A 15,181-nucleotide genomic window follows, 5' to 3' on the forward strand; every position below is an offset into this window, starting at 1 on the left:
AGCTTAGTTCTGGGAGTAATGTGCACTGTTCAGAATTCTAAGTGGCAGAAGCCCACTCCGGGGCACAGAGCTCTGTGCAGGAACGGTGGGTCTTTTCTGTGGGAAGCTAAACTCACCCCAGCAGGTTCCTGATGTCAGGCTGTAGGAGACATTTGGCACTCCAAGGACAGTAAGGGTTCCAGCTTCTGGATGCTTGGATCTGGCAGATGTCCTGTGCTGAACTTATTTTTATCAGTTAGCAGCCCACTCCGTGGCCGAGAGTTCTGTGCAGGAACGGTGGGTCTTTTCTGTGGAAAGCTAAACTCACCCCTCCAAGTTCCTGATGTCAGTTTGCAGGGGGTGTTTGGCAGTCTAAGGGCAGCTAGGGTTTCATCTTCATGGCAGCTTGGTTGTGGGAGTAAGTACACTGTTCAGAATTCTAAGTGGCAGAAGCCCACTCCGGGGCACAGAGCTCTGTGCAGGAACGGTGGGTCTCTTCTGTGGGAAGCTAAACTCACCCCCCGAAGTTCCTAATGTCAGGTTGTAGGAGACATTGGGCACTCCAAGGACAGTTAGGGTTCCAGCTTCTGGGAGCTTGGATATGGGAGTAATGTGCACTGTTCAGAATTCTAAGTGGCAGAAGCCCACTCCCGGGCACAGAGCTCTGTGCAGGAACAGTGGCTCTCTTCTGTGGAAAGCTATACTCACCGACTAAGTTCCTCATGTCAGGTTGTAGGAGACATTGGGCACTCCAAGGACAGTTAGGGTTCCAGCTTCTGGGAGCTTGGATCTGGCAGATATCCTGTGCTGAATTTATTTTTAGCAGGCAGTCGCCCTCTCTGGGTCAGAGGGCTCTGTGCAGGAAGCGTTGCTCCTTTTCTGTGGAAATCTGGACTCACCGCATCAGGTTCCTAATGTCAGGTATAGGAGACATTTGGCACTCCAAGGACAGTTAGGGTTCCAGCTTCTGGGAGCTTGGCTATGGGAGAAGTGCAGCAGTGTTCGGAATTCTGAGTGGCAGAAGCCCACTCCGGGGCACAGAGCTCTGTGCAGGAACTGTGGGTCTTTTCTGTGGGAAGCTAAACTCACCCCAGCAGGTTCCTGATGTCAGGCTGTAGGAGACATTTGGCACTCCAAGGACAGTAAGGGTTCCAGCTTCTGGATGCTTGGATCTGGCAGAAGTCCTGTGCTGAACTTATTTTTATCAGTTAGCAGCCCACTCCGTGGCCGAGAGTTCTGTGCAGGAACTGTGGGTCTCTTCTGTGGGAAGCGAAACTCACCCCCCGAAGTTCCTAATGTCAGGTCGTCGGAGACATTTGGCACTCGCAGGACAGTTAGGGTTCCAGCTTCTGACAGCTTGGTTCTGGGAGTAATGTGCACTGTTCAGAATTCTAAGTGGCAGAAGCCCACTCCGAGGCAGAGAGCTCTGTGCAGGAACGGTGGGTCTTTTCTGTGGGAAACTAAACTCACCCCAGCAGGTTCCTGATGTCAGGCTGTAGGAGACATTTGGCACTCCAAAGACAGTAAGGGTTTCAGCTTCATGGCAGCTTGGTTGTGGGAGTAAGTACACTGTTCAGAATTCTAAGTGGCAGAAGCCCACTCCCGGGCACAGAGCTCTGTGCAGGAAGAGTGGCTCTCTTCTGTGGGAAGCTAAACTCACCCCCCGAAGTTCCTAATGTCAGGTTGTAGGAGACATTGGGCACTCCAAGGACAGTTAGGGTTCCAGCTTCTGACAGCTTAGTTCTGGGAGTAATGTGCACTGTTCAGAATTCTAAGTGGCAGAAGCCCACTCCGGGGCACAGAGCTCTGTGCAGGAACTGTGGGTCTTTTCTGTGGGAAACTAAACTCACCCCAGCAGGTTCCTGATGTCAGGCTGTAGGAGACATTTGGCACTCCAAGGACAGTAAGGGTTCCAGCTTCTGGATGCTTGGATCTGGCAGAAGTCCTGTGCTGAACTTATTTTTATCAGTTAGCAGCCCCCTCCGTGGCCGAGTGGAACAGTGGGTCTTTTCTGTGGAAAGCTAAACTCACCCCTCCAAGTTCCTGATGTCAGTTTGCAGGGGGTGTTTGGCAGTCGAAGGGCAGCTAGGGTTTCAGCTTCATGGCAGCTTGGTTGTGGGAGTAAGTACACTGTTCAGAATTCTAAGTGGCAGAAGCCCACTCCCGGGCACAGAGCTCTGTGCAGGAACAGTGGCTCTCTTCTGTGGGAAGCTATACTCACCGACTAAGTTCCTAATGTCAGGTTGTAGGAGACATTGGGCACTCCAAGGACAGTTAGGGTTCCAGCTTCTGGGAGCTTGGATCTGGCAGATATCCTGTGCTGAATTTATTTTTAGCAGGCAGTCGCCCTCTCTGGGTCAGAGGTCTCTGTGCAGGAAGCGTTGCTCCTTTTCTGTGGAAATCTGGACTCACTGTATCAGGTTCCTAATGTCAGGTTGTAGGAGACATTTGGCACTCCAAGGACAGTTAGGTTTCCAGCTTCTGGGAGCTTGGCTATGGGAGAAGTGCAGCAGTGTTCAGAATTCTAAGCGGCAGAAGCCCACTCCGGGGCACAGAGCTCTGTGCAGGAACTGTGGGTCTTTTCTGTGGGAAACTAAACTCACCCCAGCAGGTTCCTGATGTCAGGCTGTAGGAGACATTTGGCACTCCAAGGACAGTAAGGGTTCCAGCTTCTGGATGCTTGGATCTGGCAGAAGTTTCGTGCTGAACTTATTTTTAGGAGGCAGAAGCCCACTCCGGGGCAGAGGGCTCTGTGCAGGAACTGTCGCCCCTTTTCTGTGGGAGTCTAAACTGAGCCCATCAGGTTCCTGATGTCAGGTTGTAGGAGACATTTGGCACTCGCAGGATAGTAAGGGTTCCAGCTTCTGGGAGCTTGGCTATGGGAGAAGTGCAGCAGTGGTCAGAATTGAAAGTGGCGGAAGCCCACTCCCGGGCACAGTGCTCTGTGCAGGAACAGTGGCTCTCTTCTGTGGGAAGCTAAACTCACCCCTCCAAGTTCCTGATGTCAATTTGCAGGAGGTGTTTGGCAGTCTAAGGGCAGCCAGGGTTTCAGCTTCATGGCGGCTTGGTTCTGGGAGTAAGTACACTGTTCAGAATTCTAAGTGGCAGAAGCCCGCTCCCGGGCACAGAGCGCTGTGCAGGAAGAGTGGCTCTCTTCTGTGGGAAACTAAACTCACCCCCCGAAGTTCCTAATGTCAGGTTGTAGGAGACATTTGGCACTCCAAGGACAGTAAGCGTTTCAGCTTCTGGCAGCTTGGATCTGGCAGATATCCTATGCTGAATTTATTTTTAGCAGGCAGAAGCCCACTCCAGGGCAGAGAGTTCTGTGCAGCAACGGTGGGTCTTTTCTGTGAGAAACTAAACTCCCCCGATGAGACTCCTGATTTCAGTTTATAGGATAGATTTGGCCCTCCAAGGACAGTAAGTGTTCCAGCATCTGGGAGCTTGGATCTGGCAGATGTCCTGTGCTGAACTGAATTTTATCAGTTCGCAGCCTACTCTGGGGCAGAGAGTTCTGTGCAGGAAGTGTCACCCCTTTTGTGTGGGAATCTGGACTCACCCCATCAGGTTCGTGATGTCAGGTTGTTGGAGACATTTGGCCCTCCAAGGACAGTTAGGGTTCCAGCATCTGGCAGGTTGGATCTGGCAGATATCCTGTGCTGAACTTATTTTTAGTAGGCAGAAGCCCACTCTGGGGCTCGGAGTTCTGTTCAGCAGCTGTGGCTCTGTTCGGTGGGAAGCTAAACTGCCCGCACCAGGTTCCTCATGTCAGGTGGTAGGAGACATTTGGCACTCGAAGGACAGTTGGGGCTCCAGATTCTAGCAGCTTGGCCATGGGAGAAGTGCAGCAGTGTTCTGACTTGCAAGTGGCAGAAGCCCGCTCCGGGGAACAGAGCTATTTGCAGGAACAGTGGATCTCTTTTGGGGGAAGCTGAATTCACTCCCTAAGTTCCTAATGTCAGGTTGTAGGAGACATTTGGCACTCCAAGGACAGTAAGGGTTCCAGCTTCTGGATGCTTGGATCTGGCAGAAGTTTCGTGCTGAACTTATTTTTAGCAGGCAGAAGCCCACTCCGGGGCAGGGAGTTCTGTGCAGCAGCGGTGGCTCTGTTCGGTGGGAAGCTCAACTGCCCGCACCAGGTTCCTCATGTCAGGTGGTAGGAGACATTTGGCACTTGAAGGACAGTTGGGGCTCCCAATTCTAGCAGCTTGGCCATGGGAGAAGTGCAGCAGTGTTCCGACTTTCAAGTTGCAGAAGCCCACTCCTTGGCTCAGAGCTCTGTGCAGGAACGTTGTCCCCTTTTCTGGGGATACTAAGCACACTCTCCTGGTTCAGATTTTCAGTTTTAAGGAGCCATTTGATCGTCTAATGGGAGCCACGGTTCCATCTACTGACAGCGTGGATCTGGGAGTAAGTGTGGTGTTCTGAATTCTAAGTGGCAGAAGCCCACTCCCGGGCACAGAGCTCTCTGAAGGAAAGGTGGCTGTCATTCGTGGGAACCTAAACTCTCCCCATCAGGCTCCTGATGTCAGTTCATAGGATAGATTTGGCACTCCAAGGACAGTAAGGGTTCCAGCTTCTGGGAGCTTGGATCTGGCAGATGTCCTGTGCTGAACTTAATTTTATCATTTAGCAGCCCACTCCGTGGCTGAGAGTTCTGTGCAGGAACGGTGGTTCTCTTCTGATGGAACATAAACTCACTCCTCGAAGTTCGTACTGTTCTCTTGTAGGAGACATTTGGCACTTGAAGGACAGTTAGGGTTCCAGCTTCTGGCAGCTTGGCTCTGGGAGAAGTGCAGCTATGTTTAGAATTGTAGATGGCATAAGTCCACTCCTGGGCATAGTGCTCTGTTCAAGATCGGTGGCCCTTTTCTGTGGCAAGCTGGACTCAGCCTATCACATTCCTGATTTCAGTTTTTAGGAGGTGATTGGCATTCCACGGCCAGTCTGGGATTCTGCTTCTAGTAGCATGGGTCTTGGGACAATGCTGATGCGTTCAGAATTCTATTTTCCAGAAGTCTAGTTCCATGTAGAATGCCTTAGACTTGACTGGATGTTCCTTTTGTGGGAGAGTTAAGTCACTCCCTTAGGGTCCTGATGTCTGTTTTTATAGTCCGTTGGTAGTATGTACCCTCCCTGCATCCTAGTTTCGGTTTATTGGGTTTGGGTGAAATATTCTTCTATTGCTAATTTTTGGAGGGAGACTTCTCCTCTGACCCTAAAAATCCTGCCTGCCCTAGATAGAAAAAAGTAACTCCCCTAATTTGAAAGGAGTTACATGTCGTTTTTATAAGATGTCCGTCAATCTGCTTGCAACATTGCTACAACCCTCATCTTTCTCCATCTAGATTCCAAAACATTACTCTGCCTGGATTTCATATAGGTGTTCACCAGGTTTCAAAGTATTAAACATGTACATTTCAAAGTCTCCATTGCTAAATACGGGATGGGTTCTGGAATACCAGAATCACCCAGTTTCAACATGCCAAAACCATTCTATTTCATAATGTTAGAATGTTAAGTTATAACATCTCTAAGACAATTTCTAAATATCAATTTGCAAAGTATCATTTCTTTGATGTCTTCTATGGATGGGATTCCTAATCCCCAAAACTGCCATACTGTCAAAATGGGATCTGTGTGAAATATTTTGCCCTCTGAAAAGGTTTTACCTAATGACCATTAATCTGTTTTCATCATACAGCTAGATGTAGTAAAAACCAAGCAAATACTTGTAGTAGTTTTCTGCCTAGATGGATCTGAGACCTGGCATTTGCCAAACTAAGGATGGAGCAGATCTCTTCCCTGGATCATCCTGGAAAATTTGTTTAGTAGGCAAAGGGAATTTTTATAAATTACATTAATATGTTACTGTAATTTAGGGTGGACCAGCCACCGGCAGCAGGACTCCGGTTTGCTCCGGGCCGGTCAGGATTAGACATAAGTCACCTGCCAACCCCCCTGGCTCCTTAAGGGACACGTAGAAGACCTCAACAGAAACACAATTCAGTAAGGATTCCTAAGTAAATATTTCTGGTAATTGCTTACAGTCTGGGAAAAATTTCCTAAATAATTACAAACTTAGGACATAGGGAATTCTGGGGATAGAACTTCCATCTCGGCCACCGGCCACAAGAAGAACAGTTCTCTTCCACAGAACGGAAGCCTAGCATCCCAGCGTTTCAGAGCAGACGAAGGGTCACGCAGGGGAACGAACAATCTGCGGGACCTTTCTCGACCTCATCCCACAATGCCCCCTGTCTTCAGAGGGTTTCCTGGGCACACCCCTGTGGGGAGGTGCTAGTTCAGAGGGGCCTAGCTGTCTCTGCTTTTTAAGGGCTTGAATTTTAGGGAACGCTCCCCTTTTTTCTCCTCCCTGGAGAGACTTAAACTGAAGGAAACTCCTCTTTTTCAAAAATTTTAGGAGATTAAGTTAAGGGGCACAAGCCATTTATTTTCCATGTCACAGTTTAAGCAGAGGTAACTGCCCATATGCTAATTTTAAATTGAAGGAACCCGTGCCTTTTTCAGCATTTTAAGGATTTAAAATTGGACTTCAGTTGCACTCAAACGGGTACCCCGGTAACACCTATCTCAGACGGGAGCTATCCAGGCGTATATATAAGCTTAACACCACCTGGGAGTTTATTCTTTTTCTCCTTTGTAATTAATACATTGATATCCTTACTTAGAGGTGCTAATGAGCCTTACACCATTCATAATCTTACTGTTCTTTGTCATCCTACTTAGTCACTCGTGGAATACTAATTGCAGTCACCCAGGAATAATTACCCCCGTCAACAGCAAATTACCCAAATTACTATCTTGCTATGTTACTAAAACACTAAGTTTTATTTTTGCCCTCTAGCCTGAAGTCATTACAGCCAAAACAGAAAAATAGCATTATTACCCCAAGGAGTTTTTTTCTCTATCGAGCCCTGTACTTACCTTGCATTTGAGTCAGAGGAGCCAAACAGCTGCAGCTCCTTCGAGAGCTTTTATACCCCGTGGGAGTTGACTCCTCCCTTTTCTCGGGCATTCTGGGAACGAGGGGCGGGCCCAATCAGGGGTATATTAACCCCAGCTTTTGCCAAGGGGCTTCATTCCCTCCTGGGAATCAGCCAGGGTAAGAGCTCTCATCTCATTTCAGCGAAGAGGCTCTATTAGCTTATTTTTGTTAGGTGTTTTTGGGCACCTACAAATAACAGGAGCTTTGAGGACACTATAAAGAAGATGCTATCAAATACAGGGAGTATTTAAGTTCAGGGGTTTTGTTTGCACCTTCAGGGGAGGAAAGGCGCTTTTGTAATTTCTGGGTTTGTTCTCATTTTCTTTTAGGAAGAGCACTACTCCTGAAGCTATAGGTCAAATCCAGCACGATCTTCCAGATTCTTTCAGAAGATTTGTCACCTCAAAAGGGCCACTGTACACGTCAGAGGCAACGACCGAGATCCAGGCTTCCGATCGGTAAGGCGAGGACTACGTTCAGGGTACCCGGTTGAGAGTTAGCAGGTTTTGAAGGCAGCAAAATGAGGAACGACCTGCATTTGAGGGCCTCCCCCAAGGCTTTTTTGCAAGTCATAGCAGCTGCATTTATGCGTCTTATAGAACAGAAGAGCACCTAAGATACGTAAATGTGAGCACCTAAGTTTTGCTCACAGACCTGCCCTACAGTTTTGCCCCCTGCTAACTCAGGTACCGGACATTGTAACAGCCCTAGGCTTAGATGCGGGACGAAGCCATAGACTCGAGGACCCGGGCACGCTTAGGCGAGGGCGAGCGGCCGCCCCCTCGGGATTCGGCGCACGTGCCGCTAAATTCGTGCATCGATTTTAATTTTTCTTTTTCTTAGCTAAGAGGCTAATCGGCGATTGGAGGGCCTTCTGAGACAGACTTATTTCCAGTCCAACGTGGATTCACCTTACCGGTCATCTCAAAGATAAGTCAGGGGCCACGGCCTCGAGATAGGACGACAGGGGTGTCAGAAATTTATGGGTCCGGTTTAACAGCTACCAGAGGGGACAGGGGTGTCCCTTAAGGGGCCACTTAGGACAGCCGAAGGGAACGGCTATACTTCAATAGTAACTACGGGGCACGCAAGGCAGAACGGTCCCCGTCCGCATCGTGCGGTCCGGCGCGCAGCGTCGTCCAGCCCCACTCAGCGATCCCGTTAGCTGTCAAGGGGAAGCATTAATTTTGATCCCAATGCTGTGGTGCAGGGCAGTCCAGTCCCGGTGCATGTCCTGTCAGTTGTCTGTTGTGCACTCTGTGTCTTTTGAGTGTCTTGTATTTCATGTCTTTTTCTGTGGCTTTTCAAGGGGCCATCAAAATCCCGGCATCATTTTTAGCATCTCCGGTCCCTCAGTTCCTCGGCCAGGCGCCGATACCATCAAACCATCGACTCGGGAGCTCAGGCCAGCATGGGAATCGTATTTATTTTCAGAAGCATCCAGTTTACTGTCTTTTCAGGTCTTGTTCTGAGCTGTACTGACAGCCAAGCACCACCACGATCCATTCCGGTGGATTAGGACTTGTAAGGATGCAAAGCTAGGGAGAGGATTCTGACCGGAGCATTCTCGAGCGTCCATCTTTGCAGTTCTTGGGATAAGTCATCCCCTTAGCATCTTTTTTCCTGCAGGTTTCTCTGAGCCCGGTCAGCTCTCCTTTCAGTTTACCTCGATCATCTCCTCCCGAGTTCTCTCGGTCCTCAGGGTCATTCCTCTCTTCGAGATTTTTTCTTTCCCTGTCGTGTCTCCTCGTTTGTTGCGTCTTGTGTCACGGGTGTGGGTGTGTATTTGGCCCAGCGCTGCTCTGCCCTGCCCTGTAGCACAGCTGGGTGTAGGGGTAATAGGACAAATTTGAAGTGCAGGGTCTGTTGGCTTCTAGGTTCTATCTGTAGATTGACCCAAGATGCCTGGTGCTGTCAAGTTATCCTTCCGCCCTTTGACTTTTGCCCTTTCTTTCAGATGCAGACTGATTAAACCTGTGGCAGAGCAGCCCCTATCGGTGGAGTCGGTTCTCCCGAGAAGGTCAGTCTGAGTCGGTCTTTGCAGGGGAGGTGTAAATGGTGCCTCTGTTACAGCCCTGACCTTTGTCTTTGTTTTTAGGAGCTAATGCAGGATATTGGCAGTCCAGAAGAAGCGGGCAAGGTGAGCATGGACCGGTGAACAGAAGCAGTTGTTATTTCTCCGGTCTCAATTTCTTGTGCAACTGTAACCATTCACTGTTGGGTTTTTTTTTTTTTTTTTCAGGTGGTCTGGTTTTGAGATGTCCTGTTTGTGGATTCCAGCGGCCAGGTAGGTGTCAGCTTACGTCAGTTGCAGTTTGTCTTTGCAGGGCCAGTGTAATTGGTGCCCTTGTTACTGCCTGTTTCTTTGTCTCTATTTTTAGGAGGTAAAGCAGGATGTTGGCGGTGAAGGTGAAGCGTGCAAGGTGAGCATTGATCTGCGGACAGAACCGGTTGCTGTTGCTCAAGTCTCAGTTTCTGGTGAAAATCTAATATCTGCTGTTTGTTTTCTTATTTTTAGGTGGCCCGCTTGTGAAATGTCCCGGTCGTGGATACCAGCAGCCAAGAGGGTGTGTGCTTAAGTCAGTCCCAGTTTGCCTTTGCCGGGGCAGTGTAAATGATGACTGTGTTACAGCGTTGTTTTTTGTCTTTTTTTTTAGGAGGTAAAGAGGGATATTGGCAGTCCAGGTGAAGCGGCCCAGGTGAGCATTGTCCGGTGGATGGAAGCAGCTGTTATCACTCAGGTCTCAATATCTGGTGCAACTCCAAGGTTGTATTTTTGTCTGTTTTAGGCAGTCTGCTGTCATTATGCTGAAGTCCCTTCTCCAATGTGGTGATGGACCGGGTCCCTCTCTTTGGAGCCCTTCAGAAGCATTACAGGACTGTGTGATCAAGCCTCGATTTCTCCGTTTGAAGCTGCTTTCCAGGTAGTCTTTGATAACGGCCGAGGAGTCGGGGAGGCAGGGAGGAGAGGAGGAGCGAGGGTCCTCTCAAGTATCAGCAATGTCAAATCCCTTGTCTGCTCTTAATCCAGACCTACGCCCTGACGATGCCATCACCCTCCAAGCACGGCCGAGGCAGCGGGCCCGAGCACCCGGGCGTTCTCAAGAGGCGGTGGGTAGCAGAATTGTTGGGTTTTGGGCGATGCGGTGCTAAGACCACACAGTGATGTTTGCTTTTCTTTATTGCAGCTGACTAAGAGAGAGCAACCTGGTGTTAGCAGGAATTTCCCTGAGGGAGAGGCGGCCTTCCTTTTCACCTGCCAGGATTCTGCATCTCCAGATGTCTGAGAGATAAGTGGAGCGCTCCGAGCCACGGAGGGGATGAAAGCGGGGGGCCGGGTCGGCTTTCCACCGGGCGGGGGTTTGGAGACGGGGCCATCCAAGAAGCGGCCCCTTAGGCTTCCTACAGGGAAAGTCTCCCTTTTGATCTCACCACTGAGGTGTGCAGGGCAGAGCAGTCCCGGTGCTTGTCGTGTCCCTCGTTTGTTGCGCACTCTTTGTTTCATGTCTTTTGCCTTAGCCCTTCAAGGGGCCTACCAAAAACCCTGGCATCCCTCTTAGCCTCTTAGGACTCTCAGTTCCTCGGCCAGGTGCCGATGCCCTCGGACCATCGACTCGGGAGCTCGGGCAGGCATGGGCATCGTATCTCTCTTCAGAAGCATCCAGTCTAATGTCTTTCTAGGTCTTGTTCTGAGCTGTACTGACAGCCGAGCACCACCAGCATCCATTCCGGTGGATTAGGACTTGTAAGAATGCAAAGCTAGGTAGCAGAGTGTGACCGGAGCATTCTCGAGCGTCCATCTTTGCGGTTCTTGGGATAATTCATCCCCTTAGCATCTTTTTTCCTGCAGGTTTCTCTGAGCCCGGTCAGCTCTCCTTTCAGCTTACCTCGGTCATCTGCTCCCGAGTTCTCTCGGTCCTCAGGGTCATTCCTCTCATCGAGAGTTTTCTTTCCCTGTCGCGTCCCTTTGTTTGTTGCGTCTTGTGTCACGGGTGTGGGTGTGTATTTGGCCCGGAGCTGCTCTGCCCTGCAGCACAGCTGGGTGTAGGGGTAATAGGACAAATTTGAAATGCAGGGTGCATTGGCTTCTAGGTGGGATCTATAGATTGACCCAAGATGTGTGGAGCTGTCAAGTTATCCTGCAGCCCTTTGACTCTTGTCCTAACTTTCTTTCAGATGCAGATGGATTAACCCTGTGGCAGAGCAGCCCCTGTGGGTGTCATCGGTTCCCCCGAGAAGGTCAGTCTGAGTCGGTCTTTGCAGGGGAGGTGTAAATGGTGGCTCTGATACAGCCCTGACCTTTGTCTTTGTTTTTAGGAGCTTATGCAGGATATTGGCAGTCCAGGAGAAGTGCGCCAGGTGAGCATCGACCGGTGGACAGAAGCAGTTGTTATTGCTCCCGTCTGAATTTCTGGCTCAAGTCTAACCATCCACTGTTGATTTTTTGTTTTATTTCAGGTGGTTTGCTTGTTAGGTTGTCGTGGCTCAGGCTGGCAGCGGCCAGGTGGGTGTGAGTTTAAGTCAGTCCCAGTTTGGTTTTGCCGGGGGGGTGTACATTGTGAGTATGTTACAGCCTTGTTTTTTGTTTTTATTTTTAGGAGGTAAAGCGGGATCTTGGCAGTCCAGGACCAGCTGCCTAGGTGAGCATTGACTGGTGGATGGAAGTGGCTGTAATCGCTCAGGTCTCAATTTCTGGTGCACCTCTAAGCTTCTATTATTGTGTTTTAAGTGGTCCACTCTTCTTCTGCTGAAGTACCCTCTGCCATGAGATCATGAACTTGGGCACCTTTTTTTGTGAGCCGTTCAGAAGCATTACAGGACTGTGTGATCAAGCCTCAATTTCTCTGTTTGAAGCTGCTTTCCAGGTAGGCTTTGATAACAGCTGAGGAGTTGGGGAGGCAGGGAGGAGAGAGGGTCCTGTCAAGTTTCAGCACTGTCAAATCCCTTGTGTGTTCTTAATCCAGGCCTACCCCAGGACGATGGCATGACTCTCCAAGCACGGCCGAGGCAGCGGGCTTGAGGGCCTGGGTGTTCTCAAGAGATGGTGAGTAGCAGAATTGTTGGGGTTTGGGCGCTGTGCTGCTAAGATCACACAGTGATGTTTGCTTTTCTTTATTGCAGCTGACTAAGAGAGAGCAGCCTGGTGTTAGCAGGAATTTCCCTGAGGGAGAGCCAGCCTTCCTTTTCACCTGCCTGGACTCTGCATCTCCAGATGTCTGAGAGATAAGTGGAGGGCTCCGAGCCACGGAGGGGACGAAAGTGGGGGGCCGGGTCGGCTTTCAACCGGGAGTGGTTTTTCAGTTGGGTTTGGAGCTGGGGTTGTCCAGGAAGCGGCCCCTTAGGCTTCCTACAGGGAAAGTCTCCCTTTTGATCTCCATGGCGAGGTGTGCAGGGCAGAGCAGTCCCGGTGCTTGTCGTGTCCCTCGTTTGTTGCGCACTCTTTGTTTCATGTCTTTTGCCTTAGCCCTTCAAGGGGCCTACCAAAAACCCTGGCATCCCTCTTAGCCTCTTAGGACTCTCAGTTCCTCGGCCAGGTGCCGATGCCCTCGGACCATCGACTCGGGAGCTCGGGCAGGCATGGGCATCGTATCTCTCTTCAGAAGCATCCAGTCCAATGTCTTTCCAGGTCTTGTTCTGAGCTGTACTGACAGCCGAGCACCACCAGCATCCATTCCGGTGGATTAGGACTTGTAAGAATGCAAAGCTAGGTAGCAGAGTGTGACCGGAGCATTCTCGAGCGTCCATCTTTGCGGTTCTTGGGATAATTCATCCCCTTAGCATCTTTTTTCCTGCAGGTTTCTCTGAGCCCGGTCAGCTCTCCTTTCAGCTTACCTCGGTCATCTGCTCCCGAGTTCTCTCGGTCCTCAGGGTCATTCCTCTCATCGAGAGTTTTCTTTCCCTGTCGCGTCCCTTTGTTTGTTGCGTCTTGTGTCACGGGTGTGGGTGTGTATTTGGCCCGGAGCTGCTCTGCCCTGCCGCACAGCTGGGTGTAGGGGTAATAGGACAAATTTGAAATGCAGGGTGCATTGGCTTCTAGGTGGGATCTGTAGATTGACCCAAGATGTGTGGAGCTGTCAAGTTATCCTGCAGCCCTTTGACTCTTGTCCTAACTTTCTTTCAGATGCAGATGGATTAACCCTGTGGCAGAGCAGCCCCTATGGGTGGCGTCGGTTCCCCCGAGAAGGTCAGTCTGAGTCGGTCTTTGCAGGGGAGGTGTAAATGGTGGCTCTGATACAGCCCTGACCTTTGTCTTTGTTTTTAGGAGCTTATGCAGGATATTGCCAGTCCAGGAGAAGCGGGCCAGGTGAGCATTCACTGGTGGACAGCAGCTGTTGTTGTTGCTCCGCTCTCCATTTCTGGCTCAAGTCTAACCATCCACTGTTGATTTTTGTTTTATTTCAGGTGGTCTGCTTGTTAGGTTGTCGTGGCTCAGGCTGGCAGCGGCCAGGTGGGTGTGAGTTTAAGTCAGTCCCAGTTTGGTTTTGCCAGGGGGATGTCCATTGTGACTCTGCTACAGCCTTGTTTTTTTGTTTTTATTTTTAGGAGGTAAAGCGGGATCTTGGCAGTCCAGGATCAGCTGCCTAGGTGAGCATTGACTGGTGGATGGAAGCTGCTGTCATTGCTCAGGTCTCAATTTCTGGTGTAACTCTAACATCCACTGTTTAATTTACTTTCATTTTAGGTGGTCCACTTGCAAGATTTCCTGGTCCTGGATGCCAGTGGCTTGGTGGGTATCAGCTTGAGCTTTATGTATTACTGAGTTCTGTTAGATTGTGGTGATTGTGTTTTCTCAGTGACTCAGCCTGCTGTTTTCTTTGTGTCTTTGCAGGTGCTGCTACTGTCCTACACATGGCAAGGATTAGGGGCAAGCGGGTAAGTTGGCTTTTAGGCATTAGGGGTGATCCATAGGCATGGGGTGTGTAGCAGCATGCTAAATGTGTACCTTTTCCTTTTGCAGGTACCCTCTGGGTAGACTGTGGAGCCAAATCAGTATCTGAGGTGAGTTGGGGCAGAGGTGCTTGGAAAGCCTGGGGATTAATTTCCTGTCACACAATTTTCACAGTTTGTACTTTGTTGTCTTAGGTATTGAGAGGAGGTGCGGAGCCTAAGTTTGGATACGGCAGTGCCGAAGTCCTCGGAGGATGGATTTTGTCCGCTCGTCTTCCAAAAGATAAGTGTTGGGGCTTGTGTTTGGGTGCAGGGGAAAGAACTTTGGAAGTGGGAGGCAATTTCACATTAGCTTAGAAGAGAGGGCCCTAGTGGGATGGGTCCCTCTGAAGTAATGGGAGAGGGTTTCCCCTCGGTCTCGCCGGAGCATTTGCCGGGCAGGGCAGTTCAGCATTCTAGCGTGTTTTGCGTCGTCAGCAGTCTTTGAGTCTCGGCGGCCTAGCGGACGTTTTCACCCGACGAGGTCGCCTTTCATCCGGAGGCATCGCCACGGTCACCCGGCAGTCATCGATTTCTTCACTCGGCTTCCCGAGCTTCTGGAGCGTCCTCTTAACAGCTTAGGCACTTAGTCTAGTGAGCAGTTTTGTTTGCATTGACTTGGAACTGACTATGTTTGTCTTGCAAGTGACTATGTTTGTTTTGTATTGCCAGTGACTATGTTTGTTTTGTATTGCCAGTGACTCTGTTTGTATTGCATTGCCAGTGACTCTGTTTGTATTGCATTGCCAGTGACTCTGTATTGTATTGCATTGCCAGTGACTCTGTATTGTATTGCATTGCCAGTGACTCTGTATTGTATTCCATTGCCAGTGACTCTGTATTGTATTGCATTGCCAGTGACTCTGTATTGTATTGCAAGTGACTGTGTTTGTATTGTATTGCACGTGACTGTGTTTGTATTGTATTGCATGTGACTCTGTTTGTATTATATTGCATGTGACTCTGTTTGTATTGTATTGCCTGTGACTCTGTTTGTATTGTATTGCCTGTGACTCTGTTTGTATTGCACTGCCAGTGACTCTGTTTGTATTGTATTGCAAGTGACTCTGTATTGTATTGCCAGTGACTCTGTATTGTATTGCATTGCCAGTGACTCTGTATTGTATTGCCAGTGACTCTGTATTGTATTGCATTGCCAGTGACTCTGTATTGTATTGCAAGTGACTGTGTTTGTATTGTATTGCAAGTGACTCTGTTTGTATTGTATTGCATGTGACTCTGTTTGTATTGCACTGCCTGTGACTC

At 49.7% G+C, this 15,181-nt stretch overlaps 3 long non-coding RNA genes across 3 annotated transcripts; all 3 read left to right on the forward strand.

Annotated features, from left to right (window-relative positions):
* Positions 1-8,939: 8,939 nt before the first annotated feature.
* Positions 8,940-10,282, forward strand: LOC136305095 (uncharacterized). Its single transcript, XR_010725029.1, has 9 exons — positions 8,940-9,008; positions 9,087-9,128; positions 9,231-9,275; positions 9,370-9,411; positions 9,507-9,555; positions 9,646-9,687; positions 9,778-9,912; positions 10,020-10,099; positions 10,177-10,282. It is a non-coding gene; the product is annotated as an uncharacterized lncRNA (long non-coding RNA).
* A 1,464-nt stretch (positions 10,283-11,746) lies between these two features.
* Positions 11,747-13,434, forward strand: LOC136305108 (uncharacterized). Its single transcript, XR_010725049.1, has 5 exons — positions 11,747-11,853; positions 11,953-12,032; positions 12,110-13,172; positions 13,251-13,292; positions 13,391-13,434. It is a non-coding gene; the product is annotated as an uncharacterized lncRNA (long non-coding RNA).
* Positions 13,435-13,681: 247 nt separating this feature from the next.
* On the forward strand, positions 13,682-14,406 carry LOC136305089 (uncharacterized). The gene is made up of 4 exons (XR_010725018.1): positions 13,682-13,715; positions 13,818-13,861; positions 13,947-13,987; positions 14,072-14,406. It is a non-coding gene; the product is annotated as an uncharacterized lncRNA (long non-coding RNA).
* Positions 14,407-15,181: the final 775 nt, after the last annotated feature.

This window comes from Chamaea fasciata, unplaced genomic scaffold (genome assembly GCF_029207755.1).
Source record: "Chamaea fasciata isolate MVZ Bird 193981 ecotype frontalis unplaced genomic scaffold, bChaFas1.0.hap1 SCAF_282, whole genome shotgun sequence".
NCBI classification, from domain to species: Eukaryota; Metazoa; Chordata; class Aves; order Passeriformes; family Sylviidae; genus Chamaea; species Chamaea fasciata.